The sequence below is a fragment of the Vicia villosa genome, linkage group LG2, assembly GCF_029867415.1.
Source record: "Vicia villosa cultivar HV-30 ecotype Madison, WI linkage group LG2, Vvil1.0, whole genome shotgun sequence".
Classification (NCBI taxonomy): domain Eukaryota; kingdom Viridiplantae; phylum Streptophyta; class Magnoliopsida; order Fabales; family Fabaceae; genus Vicia; species Vicia villosa.
Window position 1 is genome coordinate 205,326,633 of NC_081181.1, and position 6,857 is coordinate 205,333,489.

General features: G+C 32.1%; 1 pseudogene; it reads left to right on the top strand.

The window, feature by feature from the left end:
- Window positions 1–4,731: 4,731 nt before the first annotated feature.
- Window positions 4,732–6,187, top strand: LOC131648027 (embryonic abundant protein USP92-like; annotated as a pseudogene).
- The last annotated feature ends 670 nt before the right edge of the window (window positions 6,188–6,857 follow it).

A 6,857-nucleotide genomic window follows, 5' to 3' on the forward strand; every position in this document is an offset into this window, starting at 1 on the left:
TTCTGTCCAAGATGCTTGCAGCCAGATTAAAATGTGTGATAGGAAAGCTTGTTTCGTCCAACCAATCTGCCTTTATTCCTGGAAGATCTATGTTGGATAGTGTGTTGATAGTTAATGAAGTTCTGGACTTAGCGAAACGAAAAAAAAGAGAGTATATTGCTTTGAAGGTTGACTTCGAAAAAACCTACGACTGTGTCAACTGGGACTTTCTGCGATTTGTTTTAAATAGAATGGGTTATGGCTCTAATTGGCTCAAGTGGATGGAAAGCTGCGTCTTCACGAGTTATACATCCATTCTAATCAATGGTAGCTCTACTAAGGACTTTAAATTGGAAAAGGGCCTTAGGCAGGGAGATCCGATATCTCCAGTCCTTTTCGTGTTGGTTACGGAAGCGTTAGCAGGTTTGATGAGAAAGGCAGTGGAGCAAGGCATTTATAGAGGGTTTATGTGTAATGGTGTTGATGAAGTGAACTTAGTGCAATTTGCGGACGATACTATCTTAATAGCAGATGGTAACAGCGACAATTTCTGGGCGATGAAGATAATTTTGAGGGGTTTCGAACTCATGACCGGTTTAAAGATCAATTTTCTAAAGAGCAAGCTATATGGTTCTAATGTGAGTGATTGGCTTATGGAGGCAGGTTCAGATTTCTTGAATTGCGACAGAGATCAGTTTCCGTTCAAATACCTTGGCGTTAAGGTTGGAGATAGTCCTCGTAAAGTATCTATGTGAAGGGATTTAATTGTGCAAATAAAAAATAGGCTGGCTACTTGGAGAGGCAAGCACTTGAATATGGCGGGTCGGGTAACGATGATTAATGCTGTCTTGAATGCTATTCCTATCTTCTTGTTATCTTTCTATAGAGCTCCGGATAAAGTGATTAATGAAATACTGAAAATCCAAAGTAATTTTCTATGGCATAACTGTAAAGGCAGTCGATCAATCCATTGGGTTAGCTGGAAATCAGAGTGCAATCCGATTGTCAAAGGAGGTCTCGGTATCAAGGATATTAGGATTCTTAATACGGCTTTGCTGCAAAAGTGGAAGTGGCGTATCGTGAAGGAGAAGGATGCATGGTGGTGTAGAATGCTAAAAGGGAGATATGGAGAGACTGTTCTAAAAGTTCTTATAGGGAACAAATCGGTGTTAAGAAATAACGATTCTGTGTGGTGGCGTGACTTGGTTCTATCGGCTTCATCAAATGTGTCTAACCTTAATTTATTTTCAAGAGCTGTGTCTTCTAGAGTTTTCAATGGTTGTGATACTTCGTTTTGGCATTCAAAGTGGATGGGTAACCAAGCCATCTTGGAGGTTTATCCGGAAGCCTTCGATGCTGCCTCAAACCAGAATTGCAGCGTTGCAGATGTAGCTGGCTGGAACGGGCAGAACCATATTTGGAACTTGGAGGTTTGTTTGGAAGTTGCTGACCCTTGCTTCCAGTTGCTGTCAGCAGATATTAAGGATTGGTCAGAGGCTAGCGCTTTGCGTAGCGGTGAGGAGGACATCCATGATTGGATGTTATTGAAAGAAGGTAATTTTAGCGTTAAATCTTGTTATGACATGATGCTTAGAGGGTCTATGAGGGCTCCTACTTGTCAAGGGGATACGGCTAGAGCTGTGGCGTCTTTATGGAAGGCCGAAGCACCACCAAAATTGAAATTTTTTGGGTGGAGATTCTTGATCAACAGAATAGCTGCTAAGGACAACCTTATCAAGCGTAACATTAACGATGTAAGTAATGACCCTTCTTGTATTTTCAGTCAAACACCCGTTGAAAATCTCGACCATCTTTTCGGTTCTTGCCTCTTTGCGGATAGCATTTGGAATAAAATTTCAGTATGGCTGGATGTTACAGAGTTTATCTCAGTTGAGGAGCTTAAGCGTCTTTTCCTTTATACAGATAAGATCAAGAACAGGATGAAGAGGAAAATTGTAGAAGTAGTTTGGTTAGAGACTATTTGGAGTATTTGGTTAATTGGAACGATTTCATTTTTAACCAAGTTAATCCTTCTTTTGTTGAATGTATGTCCGCTATTGTTTTTAGATCGTGGATTTGGCTATCGTCTTGTAGTACGATTAGTCCGGGTTGTAACTTTGCTACTAGGAATACTCACCCTACTCTTTGTTTTGGGAGTTGAGGTTTTCCATCTTGTAATGTCGGCTGTGTAGCCCTTTTCTCTTTTAATATAAATCTTGCCTATTAAAAAAAAAAAACATAACTCAATACCATCCAAAGTAGGTCTATTAAAGAACAATAACCTCCTCCCTCACCTCATTAACTCTATCAACCAACTCATCTCCAACACAAAAGAACGACATTGTATTTATTCCCTTTTTCGTATTCTTAGGTTATGTTTAGGCTATGTTTGATAGTTTGGAGGGGAGTAGAGGAGAATGTTTTCGAAAACAAAATTTTAAAAAAATATATAAATTATTTGACATTTTTTTGAAAAAAATGATTTTATATAAAATGATAAAAGAGTGTATATCATTACTATATTTTTAATATTTTAAATATTATAACAACATAAAAGATATTTTAAAAATTACATAAGCCCTCCAAAATCTTTCAAAGTCCTTATTCGATATAAATTTTGAATTTTTCATATTAAAGAATTTTTAGTGTTACAAATAAAACCAAACCCTCTGAACCTCTCCTAACTAAAATCATTCAATCCTTCTATTTTTTTAAAGTCCTTTCCACTCTTCTCCTCTGTACTCCTAAACATAGCTAAAAGAATATGCGGGAATAACTTGCATTAGGGCCTTCTTCATTTAGCCATTAGCTTGGATGATCCGGTAATATCTAGACAGAAGAAGGGACCAAAGCTTCACCAAACTCGATATCTAAGGATGGCGTTTTCCCTCTGAATGACATCTTTCTTTGCCTCTTAACATCTTCTACTCGAGCCATATTTTCTAGCAGATAATAATTAAATCTAAAAGGGTTGTGACTTTAAATTTGGTCCTAATAAAAAAACACAAGGAGATAGCTAGCAAGATATTTCTTGGAAGTCTAATATGAAATTAATCTAAAGGTAGACTTTATTTTTTTAATAAATTTTAATAAAATATTTATTTATTTATTTATAAATACCAACAATTTATTTACATTATTAATAAATGTTGATGTAATGATTAAATTCTGGATCAATAGAATAAACTCATTAACCTAAAAAGTAAAGTATTATATTTATTTTAAAATAAATAGTAAATATTCATCTTCAAATCATTTTTAAGAGGTCCATATTAAATTGTCTTTGTTACCAATTTTATTTCTAAACTATTAAAATCAAATAAAATAACATTATTGTGTGTTTGGTTATGTGGTAGTTAAAATTTATTTTAAAATATTGATATGGTTAAAAGTAAAGTTATTTATATTTGGATGCAATTTAAGTAAAATTAAATTAATAGTAAATTTAAATGTAAAATTATATTTAAACTTAAAAGTTATAAATTTTAACTTATAAAATATTTTATATTAAAATATTATTTAATGATTATATTTTAATAATTAATATGTTGACATATATATTTCTGTTAACTATATTAGTTATCAAATTAAAAGATTTTGATTAAATAAAGTTAAAAAGATCAATTAAATTTTTATTTAATAATTAATTAGTTGGATATGAGTTCTAATATGAATAGATGTCAGCATAATCCATTTTAAAATAATGGGAACCCCAAAGTCATCAATCTATATATAGACTATGGTTCCAATATGCCATATTACAAATAAATTATCTATTCTCTCTATCATAAGAGTATTATTCAATGCATAAAGAGTACTGGTTGAAGAAGATCCACAAACTAATAAATATTAGTCACTTGTCTCTACACTTTTGCCTTTTGCCTTTTAGGATTATCACCGTCATTGTTAGTATGAGTTTTAACCATGAATCCAAATATTTATATAATCCTTTATAAACCAGTGTGTCGTAGATCATAAAATTATGTGTATGCATACCTTTATGTTTGTTTTGCTTATGCCTTAAATTATGATTATAGTTTTAATGTTTATATTGAACATGCTTTATATAATTAATTATTAAATTAATTATAATACTAACATCAAGGAGAATCAATTTTAAAGAAAAATGAATTTTATTTTAGAGCAACCAAACATATTAATTTTTTTTGAAAGACATATTAAAATCAATTCTAGACCTTCAGTCTGTTGATCAAAAATTGTCTAAAACATTTTATTTAGTATTTTAAGGACCTAATTGATAGAAAAAGCAAAAACTTATGGTCTATATTTAGTGATTGGAAATGGGGTACGGCGTCCCGTTTAAGTCTGACATGCAAAATTTATAAAAAAAATTAGTGGATCGGGCTGGATAAAATTGATGGTGCATGCCTAAAACTTTGTCTCATCATTCAAAAAAATTAGGGTAGGGGCAAAGATGTGGTCATTGCACTCCTAAAGACTAGAAGTTTCTAAAAATTCTTAATGCTAGTACCCACAAAAGTTCAAAAGAAAGATAAAAGATTAGATAGTCATATTAAAGGGTGCGACACTGAAATCTTTATCCGTTACCCAGAAAATGCGAGTAAAATAGCCATCGTTAGTCTCGATATTGATTTTGGTTGTATATTCTATTAAATTGAGTCTTATTTATATTATGAATGAAGTATTATTCAAAAAAGGATAAAATATAATTAACCCTAATATCTAATAAACCAATTAGTGGTTACTCGGTCCTCACTGGCCTATATATAAGTCATCCAACCCATAGTTTAAGTCTCACACATCTTTCTTTACTTTCCCTGCTTGACTGCAAGAATGAAACTTCAACACCTAATCATTTTCATCTCAGCTCTGTCTGTATGTTTTTAGTGCTCTAAAACTTTTTCATTTTAATGCCTCTAGTCATCACATAAAAACTTCCCGGTCTTTACTTTTCTGACCCATGTTTAATTAAGTTCTCTAGACCTAAAATCAACAACCTAAAATATGCCAATAAAATAATTACTATTAATTTGGTTAATAATATGATTACACATGTTGAGGAGGTTTAAATTAAATCTCCTTATTTATATATGTAGCTATTCATATATATAATAGTTATTAATGTTGTTGTGATATGCAGCTTGCACTAGCTGGAGAAAGCCATGCATCAGTGGTTCCTGAAGAAGAATATTGGGAAGCTGTTTGGCCTAACACTCCCATTCCCAATTCTCTCAGAGATCTTCTAAAGCCTGGCCCTCAGGGTGGTTGCAACAACTTTATATATTTTTAGTAAAAGAATTAAATGTTTTTATTTTTTTAAAAATTTTGAATAAATTAATTAATTATTTTAAACCGATTTATTATGGCACAGGTAATGAAATTGATGACCTCCCCATGGATATTGATGATACCCAATACCCAATGACATTTTTCTATGAACATGAATTTTATCCAGGAAAAACTATGAAAGTGCAATTCAGCAAAAGCCCATTTGCACAACCTTACGGTATTTTGTTTTACCTGGGTGACATTGTAAAGGAGAGATATACTTTTAATGATGTATGTGTAAAGAGTGGACCGATCACAGGAGAACAAAAGTTTTGTGCAAAATCCTTAGCAACATTAATAGGATTTGCAATTTCAAAACTTGGGAAAAACATTCAACCACTTTCAAGTTCCTTCATAACAAGCATGAACAATACACAATAGAGTCAATACAAAATCTTGGAGAGAAAGCAGTGATGTGTCACAGATTGAATTTCCAAAAGGTTGTATTTTATTGTCATGAAATTCATGGAACTAGGACTTTTATGGTTCCATTGGTTGCTAGTGATGGAACCAAAACTCAGGCACTAGCTGTTTGCCATAGTAATACTTCAGGCATGAATCATGAAATGCTGACCAAGATTATGAAAGGTGATCCTGGTAATAAGCCTGTGTGTCATTTCCTTGGAAATAAGGCTATTATGTGGGTGCCTAATTTAGTTGTGGACAATGCCTACAGTGGCCAATAATGTTGTTTAGATCTATCCATCATGGCCACTGTACGGGATTGTGTTACCTAAATAATTTGTCATGCACGTACCTTTTCTGGTTATAGAATGGGACGTGGGCTATCTATGTCTGTGTGTGTTTTATCCTAATGTCATTATTTGTTGTTTATGTAACTACTATGTTATGTTGTCATTTTCCAATAAAAAGTGGATGGTGAAGTCTTTTGTTAGAATATGGCGGTATTTATTTCTCATTGTTTATGTTTATGTTTATAGGTTAAATGACTTTCACCCCCTCCAATAGTAGCGAGATTTGATTTACCCCTTTTAAAAAAAAAAATTGGATTACCCCTGTAATATTTGGGCACCCCTAAGCGTGTAAAAACCAAGGGGAAAAATCAAAAAAATATATTTTACTGGGGATAATTTTTCCTCTTAGGAGGCAAAAGAATTACAATTTTAATATTATAGGGGATAATCTAATTTTTTTTTAAAAGGGGGTAAATCAAATCTCGCTACTTTTACAGGGGTGAAAGCCATTTAACCTTTGTTTATATTAACAATACACAGGTTAGCAAAATCTATCTACTTAATATAAATCCAAGGTTGTCATGATAACAACCTTGGACACTCCCCTAACCCTAATTCTTACATGGCATCATATTAGAATCTTAATGCTAATGTGGCATCATATTAAAATTTATAATTTTTATCTTATTTTAATTCTTCACACCAACTATTAATAATTAATAATGATATATTAATATTAAACCATCACTATTAATAATAATAAAATAATATCTAATTAATAATAATAGTAAAATAGTAATAATAATAATAATAATAATATAATAATCGGCCACCATAATTATAAATAATAATAATAATATATTTAATTAACAC